The 17463-nt window shown below is 42.8% G+C and overlaps 1 pseudogene; it reads left to right on the top strand.

Moving 5' to 3' along the window:
- The first annotated feature begins 12272 nt into the window (after positions 1–12272).
- Positions 12273–12858, top strand: LOC114701013 (annotated as a pseudogene).
- Positions 12859–17463: the final 4605 nt, after the last annotated feature.

Raw genomic sequence — 17463 nt, 5'->3', positions numbered from 1 at the left:
TGGGCGGAGGCGACGGTCACAGTGCACACTACACACTGCACGTTAGCCCCCATCCTGCTAGCTGGAGCTTTCCAGTAGTGACTAGCGTCTACTCACCGTGGAAACGCTGAGGCCTGAGGACTCAGGAATGAAGATAAGTCCAGTGCCCACTAGGTTGAACTTTAATGAGCCAGGAGCCATTACCCACCTACAGGATAACAGGAATAACTATACTGGTAATGCAAGTGTCATGATGATAATTATGTCATTTTATCACTTAATTTGACGGATAATTGAGATAATTAGTAGTCTAATTCCTGCCACTGATTAATAATGGTAGATGTAATAATGAAAGTGCATGGACAGGTAAACTTGGAACAAGTTAGATGCCATGACGGGGGAAAGTGGTAGCCTAGTGGTAATAGAATGGGCAGGGGCTGCGAAGACTCACAGCCCACTTAGAAGCAGGAGGCGTTTAATGAGTGGAGACAGTGGGAAGCCAGAAGCGAGCCTGAGAAGCAGAAAAATGCAATGTCTAAAGCTTTAGCGTAGGATGGGGTCGTAAGGTGGTAGAGCAGCAGCTTGCCTCGGTAGAATCTATGTGCCTATGGGTGGGTAGGTGTGAGTGATGGGTTTGAGCATGGCCCTGCAAGAGCGAGGAGAGAACTTCCCAATGGTAACAGACTACATGCTGCAAATCGGGAAAAGGAGAGGCAATGTTCACAAGCAAATCCCTTTAAGAAGTCAAATGTTATGGGAGTAACCAACCACTTTATGAGTGATTTAAGTTCTCAAGATGAAACCCATACCTGGTGCCATGCTGTGCCAAGAGCATGTGGCTGGACAGGCCATAGACCCTAAGGAGGAACCTACTGTTATTTTGGGTTTGTTTTGTTTTGTTTTTTGAGAAAGGGTTTCTCTGTGTAGTTTTGGTGCCTGTCCTAGATCTCGTGCTGTAGCCCAGGCTGGCCTAGAACTCACAGAGATCCGCCTGGCTCTGCCTCCCAAGTGCTGGGATTAAAGGTGTGCGCCACCCACTCCCGCTAGAACCTACTGTTACTATTCTGCTAAGTAGATATAGTATTAAACAGAATCCGAGTGACTTATTGTTATACTCATGGATAATGCATCTCTCAACCCACATCCAAGAAACTTCTGTTTGCAGTAGATGGTGATTGACAGAGACCCACAACTGGACAAGGTGCAGAGAATAAGAGACTGTAGAATATCCCACCCTAAATGAGACATCTGTATCACACTCCTCCTCCTAAGGCTCGGGAGTCATTGCAGAAGATCAGGGAGAAAGATTATAGAAACCAGAGACTGTGGATGACTTCAAGGACACAGCATCCTCCAGACACAACAGGGCAGCTGCACATATAAATTCAGAGTAGATGTGACAACATACTCAAGCCTGTGCAAGCTCAGGCCAAACCAAATCCCAGCATGGTGAAGGCAGGTGGTCAGGAAGGCCCACCCGCTAGCTGAGGCGCTATTAGCAATGGAAAGCTGCCTGGAGATGGAGAGTAGGTTTTAAGAGCTTTGTTGCTGGTGGTTTGACTTGCACAGGTAGAATGCCACACGTCTGTGATTATTTGGGCAGCACAAATTGGGAAAAGAGAGGGAGAAAGAACACAAGGCTGTGTGGGTAGGGAGCGGCAAGGGAGTGTGGTAAGAAGTGGGGGGGTGAGTATGGTCAAACTACATTGTACGACATTCTCAAAGAATAAGAATCTTCTTAGAGAGTCTCTGGATAGAAGCCTGTGGTTGGTTGCTTTAAAATGTTTCTTTAAAGGACTGGAGAGGTCACCCGGCACTTATGAGCACAGCTGCTCTTCAGAGGACCCAGGTTTGATTCCCAGCGTCCACATGGTGGCTCACAGCCATCTCTAACTTCAGTGTTAAAGTATTTGTCTCAGCCACTGTTCTGTCGCTGTGAAGAGACACCATGGCCAAGACCACTGTGACAGAAAGCATTTAACTGGGGCTTGCTTACAGTTTCATAAGTTTAATCCATTATCACCATGGCAGGGAGCATGGCCCCATGCAGGCAGGTGCTAGAGCAGTAGTGTTGATCCATAGGCAGAGACAGACAGACAGACAGACTGACTGACTGATTGACTCTGGGCTTGTCATGGGCTTCTGAAACCTCACCCCCAGTGACACACTTCCTCCAACAAAGTCACACTTCCTAGTGCTGCTAATCCTTTCAAATAGTGCCATTGCCTGGCAAGGTCTTTAAAGAGAGAGTAACATAATATAAAAGGAAAAGCCACATAGAGATGGGAAACACACAAGGCATCTGGATCCTGTATGGTGCTTTGTTGACTTTGAATTTTTTAAATGCTAATGAACAAAAATCAATAGCTGTAGAGAGACACTGGATTATGGAAACTGCTAAATCGAACCAAGCTATACATTTTAAGAACGTTTTCACTTCAGAATGGAAGTCAAAATACATGTTGCATTGTGGGAGAGGCTATGCCCTTGTTTCCACAGGAAAAAAAATTACGGTTTTCTTCAAAATTGATAAAGATAAAATTTGATTGGGGGAGACCTCCTGAAAATCTTGGCGACAGACATCAAGAGAGAAACCAAGAAAGTCTACAGGACAGGTGATATATATGCTGATCCCTCGACATGGGAACAGCTCGGAGACTGGATGAGACATGACAAATCTTGTTGGTTGCAGAGTCCTCATGACTTATTATATATTACAGTTTAGAATTGTAGTCTGAACAGACTTATAAAGTTGACAGGTGCCTTTTACCTACTCAAACACAGAACAAAAAAAAATCATCTTTAGCTGACTTGTGTACACCGCACATTCCGTACTTGTGTTAATACAGATATGTATGTTACCTTTAAAAGTCTGTGTGTTTTCAGAGCAAGGGGACCAGACATCAATGAAAACGGCTGGCCCAGGAGATCCAGCCTCTCAGAGTGCCTCTGTTGCAGTTTCCTCAGAGTTCTGCATCCAGAACAGCTTCAACGCTGCTGGCTGAAATAGTCTAGCCTCACAGACTATTCTAGCCTGGACTAGAGAAAAGCCTTGCACTTTCCCATTGCACAGAGACTAAACAACACATAATACAGCTAACTCTTCCAGGACTTAACCATTATCCTAATTTTCTCAGGTCCCCCAAAGATGCCATCACCCCCAGACAACAGGAGCAGTCTAGAGAATATGACACCCACATTCCCAAGAGGTGGGATGGGTGGTTTGGGTCATTCAATGGGTTATTGATGTTTGTCATCATTTGGGGGGAGGTGGTTACATATTGTTAACTGGTCATGGCCAGGAAGAAAGCTGAACAGAGGAGATTAGATTCAGGGACTTGTTATGATGGAGAAAAGGGGGTATAGTATAGATAGGATGGGATAAAAGAGTAGATTGTTGAGTCTACTTTTGAACAACCAACAGTCTCAAATATTTTACATTGGTATAGATTTTTGTATATTGATACAAATTTAAGGCTATTTTTGTTATACTGTATAATATGTTTCTATTCTTGTTTAAGGTATTGTACCTATATAGCTCATTTTAAAATGTTAAGTCTTAGTCCTTGAAAACTATTTAGGATAATAAAGAAATGCAGACTATTAGTCATCTACAGCAACCAAACTTATAGTCATGTTATTTTTCAAGATCATACAGAGATATATTTTTAGATAGATGGTCCTCAAACACTTCAAAGACCTTTAGAATATGGCATTTAAAATGTATTAATAACATAAGGCTTTTCATGACAGTGAGACACATCTGCTCCTGACAACACCAATTTACTTAAAAAGAGGATGATGGGCATCAAAGCACCACCACCATACCGAGTTTGCTTTCAATGTGGCAAAGCTAGCCATCTGGACAAGAACTGCCCTTGCCTTGACTGGTAACAGTATACTGTCCAACTGGAAGTGACTGCCAAACTTTGCCAAGACAGGGTAGGGCAGTCCTTCAAAATTCCTGCTTCACAGAAAAGCCTGTCAGATTTTCTAGGCCTACAGGCCAAAGAGGGATGCCCCAACGTTGTAGAGGAAGCTTGGGTGACTGTCTAGGCAGCCATCTGTCTCTGTCATTTCTATAGTTTTGGAAGTTGCTTGCTTTGCATTTCCTGTTTACTCAGGCAATACCTTATCCTACTTGGGTCTCTGATGGGGGTGGAAGACTAGATAGCTATAGTTTTATGGTTTTCCTTGTTACTAAATTCAGAAAAGAAACTTACAAAAGAGATGTAAAGTTTATAAGTTTAAGAAACATAAAAGCTTAAGTTTTTTATTGAAGAAATTGTTTTAAGGTCTAAAAAGATATTTTTAGGTTGGTAACACAAGTTAAGATAGAAAGTGATTTAGGTACAAAATTTTGGACTCACCAAGATAGGATAGATAATAGAGTACCTTCTCCAAAGTTGCCAAATACAAATCGACTAGACATTCTGAGTATAATTTTTAACCTGATAATTGTTCTTATTGTATATAGTTTTACTGTGTTAGAGTTAAAACCTTTCCTTCTTATTTAGACAAAAGGGGGGAAATGTTGTGGGATATTTGATCACACTGTGTGAAGATCTCTCTGTTTTACCTCATTTGCCTAAGGCACTTTCTGATTGGCTTAATAAAGAGCTGAATGGTCAATAGCTAGGCAGGGAACTTCCAGAGAGAGTGGAACTGGGGGAAGAATCTGAGAAGCAGGGGATTCACCAGCAAGACTAGGAGGAAGTTGGATGTACAGTATGGAGTAGAGGTAATGAGCCACATGGCAGAATGTAGACTAAAATAAACTGGTTAAGTTCTAAGAGCTAGTTGGGAACAAACCTAAGCTAAGGCCAAGTCTTCATATTAATAAGATGTCTTCATGTCATTATTCGAGAGCTAGTGGTCCAAAGACAGTCTGACCGTGTGTGTGTGTGTGTGTGTGTGTGTGTGTGTGTGTGTGTTATGTAAATGCTCTGACATATGCATACATTGTACCATGGCTGAATGAAGCTATTTAACATATTTATTACCTTATATAGTCATCACTTATGACGTGGAAAACTCTTAAAACCTCAATCATTTTCAAACATACAGTGTATATTGTGATTGACTTTAGTAGTTGTGATGCACAGTTCATCACCTGAACTTAGTTCTCCTGTTTATACTTGTATTCTTAGACAAATATTTCCCTAATCTCTCTACTCCCCCACAATCTAATGGACGTGATTGGGTTTTGAGAAGGCTAGAATGTTCTGTGGTTTGTAAAGAAGTATTCATGGTAGCAAGCTTTCCGCGCATTAAACACTAACCAGATTCTAGAACTTGCTTCAATATTGTTTCACCCAGAGAGTGCCAGGATGTGAGTTGTATATAATTGGCTCTTTCTTTTAGATGAGGAAACTGTAACTTTGGGGTTAAGGAAACTTGTAGTAGGCAACCCGAAACATCCAAGGTCAAATCTATCTTCTCCTGAATTGTTTTCTCTCACATTTGTGCATGTATGCAGGAAACATGAAAAACAGAGTAAAAGATTCAAGCTTTCTTTTTTTTTTTTTTAAATAAATCTTTTGTTTTGTTTTTCTTTTTTTTTAAGATTTATTTATTTATTATGTATATAATGTTCTGTCTGCACATATCCCTGCAGGCCAGAAGAGGGCGCCAGATCTCATTACAGATGGTTGTAAGCCAACATATGGTTGCTGGGAATTGAACTCACGACCTTTGGAAGAACAAGTAGTGCTCTTAACCTCTGAGCCATCTCTCCAGCCCCTCAAGCTTTCTTTTTAGGAAACAAAAACCCAAGGCCTCATGCAGCCCAGGCTGGCCCAGAGCCTGCTATATAGCTGAAGGTAACCTTGAACCCCTGGTCTTCCAGCCTCCACCTCCTTGGGATTATAATGGCTTCAGGAATTCAAACTTTAATTAAAATGAAGGGGACAAGGCTCTCTGTGTACCTGCACTCCAAGCTGTTGCCTCCCAACTTCCCGTGGTTCCCCTCTGTCATTTCTGTCTTCTCCTAGGTGTTCCGCATTCTTTTCAAGAGCTTTAAACCTCTGAACCCCATGCTGAAATCCCAGCACTCAGGAGACAAAGGCAGGAGGATTAACACCGGTTCCAGGCCAGCCTGCTCTGCACAGTGAGACTGGGTCTTGAATGCAAAACAAAAAGAATATCCCCGCCCCACAGCCAATCTCTCTCTTCCAAAATCTACTAGTCTAGACTTGACTGTGAGGGAACCTATCCATGATAAAATCTACTAGTCTAGACTTGACTGTGAGGGAACCTATCCATGATAGTTACTCAAATCTGAAAATCCAAACACATTTTTAACAGTTCTCAGTTCTGACCTACTTGCCCTGTCTGGATCCTTTTTATTGCATTTTCGTCCACACTAGCTCTTGCCCTTGCTATGTGTAGCCCAGCACTAGGAAATCTGTAACCATATAAAACTCAAAGCCTACCCTTAAGACTGGAATGAAGCCAGTAACTATAAATCCCAAGCCAGGCTTAGTACAACAGGATGTGGGTTTTGCTGACAGTTGCTTCAAGGCCATTCTTGCCTATATGTGAAACGGGAGCAGAAATCAGCTGTTCTGCACACATGAGAAGTAGGTTGTTGGAGAATTCACAGTGATCAGCTCCGTCTTGCTAGACTGTATCATAGCAATAGCAACAGACCAAGGAAATGGAATGGACTTATGCTAGATTCAGAGTCTTTTTTGTTGTTGTTGTTGTTGGTTTTGGTTTTGGTTTTGGTTTTGGTTTTGGTTTTGGTTTTGGTTTTGTCTTTTTGGTTTTGAAGCAAAGGAACCTTTCAGCTCCTATGCATGCTTCCTGTTGCTCTCCCACACCATCTCCCTTCCACTTTGTCCGTGATCAGTGCCTTTCCCCACAGGATCAGCCAACAAAGGCCGGCGAATTTCTTTTTCAACATACGGGAAGATAAGTTTTTCAAATTGTAGGAAAATTGGAGCCTGTAAAGGCCAGACCAAAAAACAAAAAACAAACAACAACAACAAAAACCCACTATACTTAAAGCAACCATTCCATAAAATCAAGATGAGGAGGAGGACATCACCAGTGACAGCAGTGGTGGTGATAGTGACAATATGCATGGTTCTACTTTTTTTTTTTTTTTTTTTTGGAAACTTCTTGGTGTTTTTTTTTTTAACCTATTAGTGGCTGTAATGATAGCATATTATAGAATAACACTATGAGATAAAGCTTTCTTTTTTGGATGGAAGTTTATTAAGGTACCAGTTGTTCTAAAAGGAGGTAAGACTTTGCATCCTACAGGGAAGCTTCTTAAACTCCAGAAGTTCCTGAAACTGACCAGATTCACTAAGCCCATTCCTCAATCATATATAAACAGTAAGGGCTGCTGATAGGCGGTTTCAGTCCAGTGGAGCTGCACAGAAAATGTTCTACCAGCCTAGCTACCTGGCAAAGACAGACGGAGACCAGCCAGGCTGCCTGGAAGAGAGCCCAGCTGAGTTGCCTGGAACCTCTTGGGCTGCCTGCATGTTGTACAGTGTTCCCAGGCTCCAAGTTTTTGTTAGCCATCACCTGTGCTGGGCTGGCTTTGAGACATGCATCCTCCTGTAAGTAACCCTAGTAACACTCACTGGATGCTCATTTGTTCAGACCTCCCTTCGGTCGGTCATTTGTTCCTTCCTGTTTGTTCGTGTCTCCCAGCAATCATATCGTATCCATGTAGAGTGCACACACCATGTTCAGAGAGAGGAAGCAGCGTGTACATCAGAACCAAAGGGGGCTGGAGCTGGGGGAGGCAATACACACAAATCACTTACTTGGCATACATTTAACTTTTGTTTTCTAGCTTTCTTCCTTATTGCAAAAGTCAGACTAAAATGAGAAGTTTCTAAAGGTTGCGCTGACTTCATGGGCTTGTAAGATGGTTAAGTAGGTAAAGGTACATGCCTGACAGCTTGTGTTCAATACCTAGGACCCTCAAGGTCGAAAGAGAGAACCAACTCCTTCCTGCAAGTTGTCCTCCTGACTCTAAATGAGCACTGTGGTGTGTATGCATGCATCCACACATACATTTTATAAATGAAATGCATTGACTTCTGAACAAAACCGCTCAAAGTGTAGGGGAAAGATTGTTAGGATTCTGCTGCCACTCCAGCTGCATGGACACACATGAAGTTCAGCAGCCAAGCAAGGGGTCTTGTCATCAGTGCGTGCTGATGATCACGTGCACACAGCGTGGTCATGCAATGTGCACATGCATGGTGTAGCGTAGCTCTGTAAGCCCACCTGTGCATGTTCATAGGATCCTTAAAAAGCTGGACACAGACTCCTCCCCCCATTACCCCCCCCCCTCTCTTCTGTGCATGTGCTTCTTCCCCAGGCCTGGTTCTTTTGTCCCCAACCCCTCCTCCTAATGAAGCTCTGATACTGGGTTTTGTTGTGGTTCATGCCTCATGACCTTTCCTGCATGGTAACCAGCACCAGCACCACTTAACATTTTTAAAACAACAAAGATGATATTGAAGAAATGGGAGGAAAGAGGTTGGAGAGCTCGTACGTTGCTTTGTTTTATTAAAAAAACAAATAAGGTTTATTTATTGTAATTTGTGTGTGTGTGTGTGTGTGTGTGTGTGTGTGTGTGCGTGCGCGCGCGCGCATGTGTGCGTGCGTGCGCGCACCTTCATGAATTTATGAGCACCATGTGCACACAGGTGCCCGCAGAGACAAGAAGAAGGTGTCAGATCCACTGGGACTGGAGTGAGAGATGAGGATGGGATGCCTGATGTGTATGTTAGGAAGCAAACTCAGGCCCTCTACAAGAGTAGTATGTGCTCTTAAACTGGGACATTTCTCCAGCCCTTCATTGAAAAACACTTAAAGCCTGCTTGGATGTGATTAGATTTCTTCACTGCTCACGAAGAGCCTCAACAGACCCTGGAGAGAGGCAGACACATTTGTGTGAGGCTCTGCAGCAACAGAAACTGGGTAACTTGGTTTCCTACTTCCGCTCCCTGTTCCATTGGCACCGCAGCTCTCCAGGCTTAATGTCTTAGCCTGGGCTACAGTCTCAAAAAAATCAAAGTACAGCTGGAGAGGTGACTCAGAAGTTAAGAGCACTGGCCAGTCTTGCAAAGGACCTAAGGTCCATTCCCAGAACCCACAACATGGTTCACAACTCTATGTAACTCCAGTTCCAGGGGATCCAGCAACCTCTTCTGGACCCCACAGATACCAGGCACACAACAAGGTGCACAGACATGCATGCAGGCAAAACACTAAAATAAAAATAAAGAATAAAACAAAATACAACCAAAAAAAATTAAGGAACTTATCTTTTTTTTTTTTTAAGATTTATTTATTCATTATGTATACAGAGGAGGGTGCCAGATCTCATTACAGATGGTTGTGAGCCACCATGTGGTTGCTGGGAATTGAACTCAGGACCTCTGGAAGAGCAGTTGGTGCTCTTAACCTTTGAGCCATCTCTCCAGCCCTAAGGAACTTATCTTAACAGGAATGATGACCTATACAGTTGTTTAACTGGTGTTTAATCCCTGCCTGGTACCTCATTGAAAATTTGGCTCCCTTTCTTGTCCAGTGTTTCAATAGCAGACCCATATCTGAGAATATGGTGCTATGGAAAAGGAACACAAACAGAAGAAGAGTTCTTTGAAATCAAGATTATAATAGCTCAAATAAAATACGTAATGACAGGCTCGAGAAATTTTCTAAACAGTTGTGCTGTGGGATGTTCTGTATGGCAAATGTGTTGTCTGATTGGTTAGTAAAGAAAACACTGATTGGCCAGTAGTCAGGCAGGAGGAAGTATAGGTGGGACAAGGAGGAGGAGAATTCTGGGAAGTGGAAGGCTGAGTCAGAGACACTGCCAGCTGCCACCATGACAAGCCATATGTAAAGATGCCGGTAAGCCACGAGCCACGTGGCAAGGTATAGATTTATGGAAATGGATTAATTTAAGCTTTAAGAACAGTTAGCAAGAAGCTTGCCACGACCATACAGTCTGTAAGCAATATAAGTCTCTGTGTTTACTTGGTTGGGTCTGAGCAGCTGTGGGGCTGGCGAGTGACAAAGATTTGTCCTGACTGTGGGCAAGGCAGGAAAACTCTAGCTACACAGTTGAGCAAAAAGAAAGAGATGAAACATGAAGAAATGTGTAGAATATTTGCAGAAGTTTCAATATTTGACCTTAGGAATTTCAGAATGAGGAAACAGGAAAAGCAAAACAAGGGGGCAAGTGATAGATAAATGACATATGGTAGATACGAGATGGATGGATAGCAATCTAGAATTGAATAATCTTGCAGGCGCGAGATTATATTGTAGGAATTCAACTATGTATTAAAGCTATACCTAGAAATTTCAAGGCATTTTTCTAGTGGGAAGCCATTTATCACAGAATAATGGAGTTATTCAGCTTTAATAGTCAGCTGCTCCTCATTATGAATTTCTTGTGCTCATAATTCCCATATAATGTGTATGTGTGTAAGCATCCTGCTTGGGCCAGTACTTGGGTAAGGTCACTTAGGCAGGGTCTTCTGCCTCTGAGCACCCTGCTCTCTTTTTAGCATTTGAATTGGGTATCTGCCTTTTGCAAATATCCTCTTTTAGCTACATCCATAGATAGGACCAGCTCCAAACAAAGCAATGAAGGACAAGCAAGGAAGGAGGAGCAAGGAGCGGAATAGCTACCAGACCACCTACTAGGCACCTAGAGCCCCTGAACTAAGGTAAAACTTCAAGGCAACCTGGCTCCTAGATGCATACTTTGCTTCTTGTGCAAATGAAGCTCAGACCATCCCTTGCCTTCAGGCCTAGTGGCTTTCCAGAGCAAAAAAAAAAAGGAGGTTTTTGCATATACAAGTGGAGTAAGGAGTGAGGCAGAATTCCTGGTGGCAGAAAGTCAGTAGTGAGGAGAACAAGACAGTTTCTCTGGAGAGGGTAGACAGAATCACATGGCCAGAGAGAAGAGAGGAAGTCAAAGATTCTGCAGAGGGTAAAGCAGATCTCTTGTAGAGTTTTCTCAGAGCCAGGAGTAAAGAGCCAGGAAGGAGAGATGGAGGACAAAGGAACAGAGGACAAAGATGAGTTCAGAAGCATAGGATCTTACTAAAACTATGAGGACAGGAAAAGTGGGCACAGAGAGGAGCTGAGTGTGAGGACAGAGCTGATTTATACATAGAATTTTGTCATAGAGAAATAAAGTAAATGGACATAGAGCATGGTATATCTAGATTCAATTTCCCGCAATTGGTAGCATCTCTTCTGGGCCCTTGGGAAGAATATTATTAAGGCTGGTCCATTAATAATATTTGAGAGAATAATACAAATATTTAGACTCCAACAATCTATTAACTCAGGGTTGGAGAGATGGTTCATCTGTAAGTACACTTTCTTCTCTTCCAGAGGACCCTAGAATAGTTCCCAGTGTCCATATGGGCAACTCACAACTGACTAGAGCTCCATCTTCTGGGAAGCCAATGCTCTCTTCTGGCCACAATGAGCACTGCACCACCCACCCACATATACACATTTATAAGAACAAAAACAACAAAAAAGGAATTTTCTAATTTCAAATCATTATAAAACTGCAGAACACAAGGTGTAAAAGGATTCTAAAACTTTTCAGGAAGAATATATCACAAGTCCCTGAACATATCAAATCTCTCAGCAACCAGTAGGAATATACAAGAAAGTGGAGGCTAAGCTTGGCCATCTGGTTAGTAGAGGTTCTTATCGGGACCTGGTCTGGGATGTGGATGAGAGCAGCTGGCTGCTGACTGAGAAGGTGAAGTGAGGGAATGGAGAGTGTCCTGAGCACCTGTGTCAGGGACCTGCTCCCCCTTTTTTCCTTAGGGTACTCTTGAGGAGTGAGGGATAAGAGATTTCGATAGAAATAAAGAGGGGAGAGAGACAGAAATACAGGATAGCCTCTGGAAAGCCTGGATCCTTATCCACCAGCCCCTTCTGGCTCTTCTAAGGGCTTTTTAAAGGAATGCCAAAAGGTGGAGCAAAAGACCTCCCCCTAGCACAGCCAAGTGTAGACCCTTCCAAACACCTGGTGACTATGCTCATGGTCAATTCATCCCCTTATGCAGCCCTGCTGGGTAAAGCAAGCTCAGATCTCACTAGGGAAAACCTCTGTGGGCTCCCACACACCTGCATCTCATGGGTCCTCATCACTGTCCCTGATGGCCAAGGGAGATTGAGGCTGTGTGCGTGTAATAATGTGTGTGAGCAAGTCCTAGAGCCAGCTCCCCTCTGCATGCTCCCACTAAACTGCCGCACAATTGGGAAGGCATACAATCATGCTAAAGCCCGTGTTGAGAGAGCATGGCCATGCAGCAGTCACTCACTGGCAGACCAGAGCTCTCGATAACCGTGTGGAAGCAGTGAAGCTGCATCAGGAACAAAGCCAAGAACTTAATGAAGTTGCAAGACACCGGCCACAGTCCACACTCGTTATGAGACTCCATCTAAAAAACAGACAAATCAGAGAATTGCAACCAGAGAACAAAAAATTGTGAACAATCCTTGGACTTGGATGAGCTCCTGTCTGCCTTGGAACTAAAGATGAGCAAGTACTCAAACGTGAAAGCTAAGACTGCAAATGACTAGCAACACAGACAACCCAGTTATCAAAGAGCAGCCCTCTAAGAAGGCGCGAGTCTATGTTGGCCAAACCACCGAGAGGGACGCAACAGTGAGAGGAGCTGATACTGACAGGCAGCAGGGTGGCAGGGAACAGGAGCTCAGTTTTCAACCCAAGCGGGAAAACAAAGGCTTCGGATGACGCGAGAATCCTCCCTGGACCTTCAGAAGGGTGAAGTGTCAGAGAATACACCTCTGTCCGTATTAGTGACTGGCAGTGACCTGAGTCTGAGGAAGAGCTGAGTGTTCACTAGGACCAGCTCAGAAATGAGTGGATGAATGAAGATAAAACCCAGCGTCAACCCGTTTCCTCTGCAGTATTTGTGAGCACACTGGCTAAGAGACAGAACGGAAGAATGTGTAGTCGGTGGCCGTAAACTGGATTCAAGCACAACTGGAAAGTAGAAGCTGGGCAGTGAGCAGGGTTCACAGTGCTGCTGAGCACTGCACTGATGTGTGAACCCACAAAAGTCTATTTAATAATTTACTAAGGGGTACAATGGAAATACAGACTTACTAATACAGAACAAGGAAGACGCCGATGTTGATCCTGCTGAGGCAACTGTCCTTCTGCCCAAATGGGGACCAACCGCAAGGCTTGCTTCTCCTCTGACCGCCGGAGAGTGCGTGACCCCTATTCCTCTGCTCTTAAGCAGTCACATATGAAGGCAAGACCATGCCCTAGGGCTTCCACTCCAAAGCCATTGGCTGAACGGAACCAATTCCCACAACACTGTATAGTCTCAGAAGTGCCACTGCTTCCTGGGTGACACGTAGGTTGCCTCAAGGACTCCCAATAAATGTTTGGAAATCCTGAAATATCTCAATTTTAAAAAGTCAGTTTTGCCATGGTTTTCTTTCATGGAAGAAGCTTATGTACATGGGGCTTCCTCCTGAAGTGGTTGCCATATATGACCCTTCTTTTAACTCTGTCAAGGAGAGCCAGGTTTAAAGGCCGTAGGGATGTGTTACATGCACGGCAAACAGAAGGGGTGGAATTATATCTGGTTCCCCCAACTCTTTTAGTCAGCAACTACCCGCAGCCTGCTTGAGTGCATGCAAAGCCCCTCAGGACGAAAAGGAATAAGGAAGACATCCTTGTGATGGACACATTCAGTAGATTAAATGACATTGAAAGAACATGTTTTCATTCTCAGTGAACAACGGAACTGGCTTTTCCTCCTATCTACTCAATGTCTGAGGACACAAGACAGTTGACGTGTTTAATGTAACAAGATAGGGATGGACATCTCCAAGGAAACTTGAAATTCTTCTGTCTCGTGGAATTCTTTTGTTTTTTATTTAAGAAATTACTATTGGCCGGGCAGCAGTGGTACACGCCTTTAATCCCAGCTCTCAGGAGGCAGAGCCAGGCAGATCTCTGTGAATTCGAGGCCAGCCTGGTCTACAGATCGAGATCCAGGACATTCACCAAAACTACACAGAGAAACCCTGTTTCGAAAGACCAAAAAAAGAAATTACTCTTGGAATATTTTAAAAGTAGAAGCAAATTCAAAATATAAAGCTCTGAGTCTGATTCTAAGCTTCATAATCAGTAGGGTTTTACTTACAACCTGTGGTTCAGAGAAGAGCAGTGCAAACATGTTTCCACAGACATTTTCTTTATTATTTAAATATATATATATACATATATATATATTTATATTTACAATATAAAACCTTTTTTTTTTTTTTTTTTTTGGTGGCAGGGTTTTTCTGTGTAGCCTTGGCTGTCCTGGAACTCACTCTGTAGGCTGTTCTGGAACTCACAGAGATTGGCCTGCCTCTGCCTCCCAAGTGCTGGGATTAAAGGTGTGCACCACCACCACCACCACCACCACCACCACCACCACCACCACCACCACCTGGCCAATATAAACAAATCTTTAAAAATTAAATTATAAATAAAAGCATTTCCATAGACACATCTAATGTGTGGCACTTGAAACTCATAACGTGGTGGAGGGGAATCTTCTTTAAACAAATTAATATGAATTTTTAAATAAAAATAATTATAAAATGAACATTTAGAATGAAAAATTACTACAAAACTTAAAAGTGTAAAAGCAGTGTAAATACCATGGCATCATGAAATACAAGGGAGAAAACACAGTGTTTTTAATTATTAATTAACTATGTCACAGCCAGCCCTATAATGTATTTTTATGGTGTTTTAATACATAAATTTCACACTATTTCCTTTAGTGGGAACAAAAGACAATTTAGTCTTTCTTTAGCATGGGTGGCTGAAATTGATTTTCATTGTACTAGCAGTTTAAAGTTTGTGTAAGGGGATGGAGAGATGGCTCAGCAGTTGAGAGTGTTTACTGTTATTCCCTCGTGGTGGCACACTCACTTTTAATCCCAGGGAAACTCCATCTCAAAAAAAAAAGTGCTTACTGCTCTTGTATGGAAGACCCAAATCTAGTTCTCAGCACCCACATTGGGTAGCACACAAGTGTCTCCAGCTCCAGGGAGTTCCATACTCTCTTATTGCCTCTGAGGACACCTGCACATTAGTGATGCACATACATTCATGCAGGAACACACATACAAATATAACACTATTTTAAATATAAAATGTTCTTAACCTTCACAAATTGATAATAATAATACATTTAATTGCTATAATTTTATGACAAAATTTGGAGATGCCTTGTCTTCAAAATCTGAACAACAAAGTTTTAAAGAATTCAAAATTTTTGGTGCAGTGCATGATCTTAAATACTCTTGAATTGAAGATGCCCATAAACTAATGTGTCTGCTGTGTTCACCTTGTAGCAAGCATCACACATTGAATTTGTGGTACCTAATGATGTGGGAGAGCTTCCATTTTACCTAGACATGGACGACAGCTTGGTCTTCTGTCATCATCTACATGGCTGCTCACCGGAAAGGCTTTCTGTAGAATAGTTTCTGGCTCTGTAGATGTCAAACCCTGACTCTTGTCCACTGTCCACATAAAACCCTTTCTGTGAGACGTGGGCTCTAGTTCTAAAATGTGTGTCACTGTGTTAGTGAGAGCACAGTGAAAGGCAGTATTTCCGAATGCCACCTAAGATGACCAACAGTAACCTCATAGGTGGAAGTGACCACAAACCGCCTGTGTTGTGCCCTGCGGTGTTTCCTGTTGCCGTCTGCACAAACTGCATACTATGTGATGATCAGAGGTTTGTTTCTATTCATGGTCTAGTTCAAGGTTGAACCATATCTGGTGACAGCCTTGTTTCTGCAGACTCCCAAAGAACATCAGGTCATGAGAGACACTATGCAAAAGACATGGCTTAAATGGCTTTATACAGGACCATTCTCAAGACACCCTCTTAACTCATCAACCTGTCAATCTGTTGATCACATGAATGGATTAACTGATTCATGAGGACAGAATCTAGACACAGCTGGTCCATGTGTTAGTATGTGTGAGGATTAAATTTCAACATGCATTTTGGAGGAGAAAAAACATATTCAAATCACAGCACCGACTAAGCCAAACAAAACATATTACAATTCGACATCACCTTAGCCATGTCCCAAGTGTTCAGAAGTCACTGCAAACCAGAGGAAGATGTAAGGAGCAGGAGGTACTGCCACAACAGATTTCCATGAGCATATCTCGTTCTGTGAATGTGCAAGAGTACACGACTGTGTGAGCACCCGTTAAACCCTCATCTCCCCCTCCGGAGGCTGGGAAAAACCAAGCAAGTGATGACTCCATGACCTTCAAGGGAAATCCACTTCTGGCTGTGACTTATTATTTGCTAAACTATGTGTATATATTGTCTTGAAAAGAAAAATAAGAGAAGAGAAAAGCAAATGGGAACATGCCCAGGTAGCATAAAGTGAATAGAAGATGAACACCTAGAACATGGTTTTTGAACCTCAAATAATTCGGTAGAAAATGAGCAAAAGTTAGGTTATCTGTGTCCCCAAAAAACAGGATACACAAGTCATCAGAAAACAAAAGAATAACTTTTGCAACTGTAGGAATGCAAATGAGTACAAGAAGAAGCAGGAGCCTGGGATAACTGTTGCTAAAACACCACCATGTTTTGGACTTTTCTTCAACATAAATGATGTTCTATAAAGACAAAGGGGCAACAGAAATAACATTAAAGATTATAAGTATGTATGTGTAATACAATGAAGAACAAAGCCATTGGAATAAAGCAAATGGGTTTGGTTCTTCAGTGGCCCCTCACAAGCCCATATGCTGAGAGATTACGATGTCGGTGGTGGACCCTTGGGCAGTAGGGCCCAGTGGAAGGAAGTCACTGGAAATATAAAGCGGATATTTGGATCCCAGTCTCCGTGCCCTGTCTGTGCATGCGTGCGTGCATGCGTGCGTATTTGTTTATGGACACTGTGCTCCATTAGTTCATAATTTTCAATGAAATGATGGCCTTTGGGTCCTTCTGGTCATACCAGCAAAATCACATCTCTTTTGTGTGACTGGAGTATCAAGGGGAGGCTCACTCCTAGGGAACCTGGGCATCTTGCATCTGGTGACTGGCTAGAGGGTTGCCTGCTGATATTTTCAAATCCCCTTCAGCCTACACTGTCTTCTAAGATCCTTCCAACCATATCTGCAGCTTTCCTCCTCACTCTTCTGCTTTGTGGTTGGACCCTCATCAGAGTTCTGATCGGTCCCTCCACTTTACTGTTACAGATGTTTCTCTGAACAAAGCTTTTGGGACCTCAGACTAACACCACATTCTGGGAGTTTATCCTGTTGTTTTTCTACTGTGTGAGCAAACACTGCAGACACATCAGCAAACACTATATCCAGATAAACATGAGACCAGAAGACATCCTACCACTTTCACCTTCCCCATAATTTGTTTAAACTCT

Source organism: Peromyscus leucopus, chromosome 14 (assembly GCF_004664715.2).
Source record: "Peromyscus leucopus breed LL Stock chromosome 14, UCI_PerLeu_2.1, whole genome shotgun sequence".
NCBI lineage: Eukaryota > Metazoa > Chordata > Mammalia > Rodentia > Cricetidae > Peromyscus > Peromyscus leucopus.
Note: the sequence above shows the minus strand (reverse complement) of the source record. Positions and strands in the feature narration are given on the sequence as shown.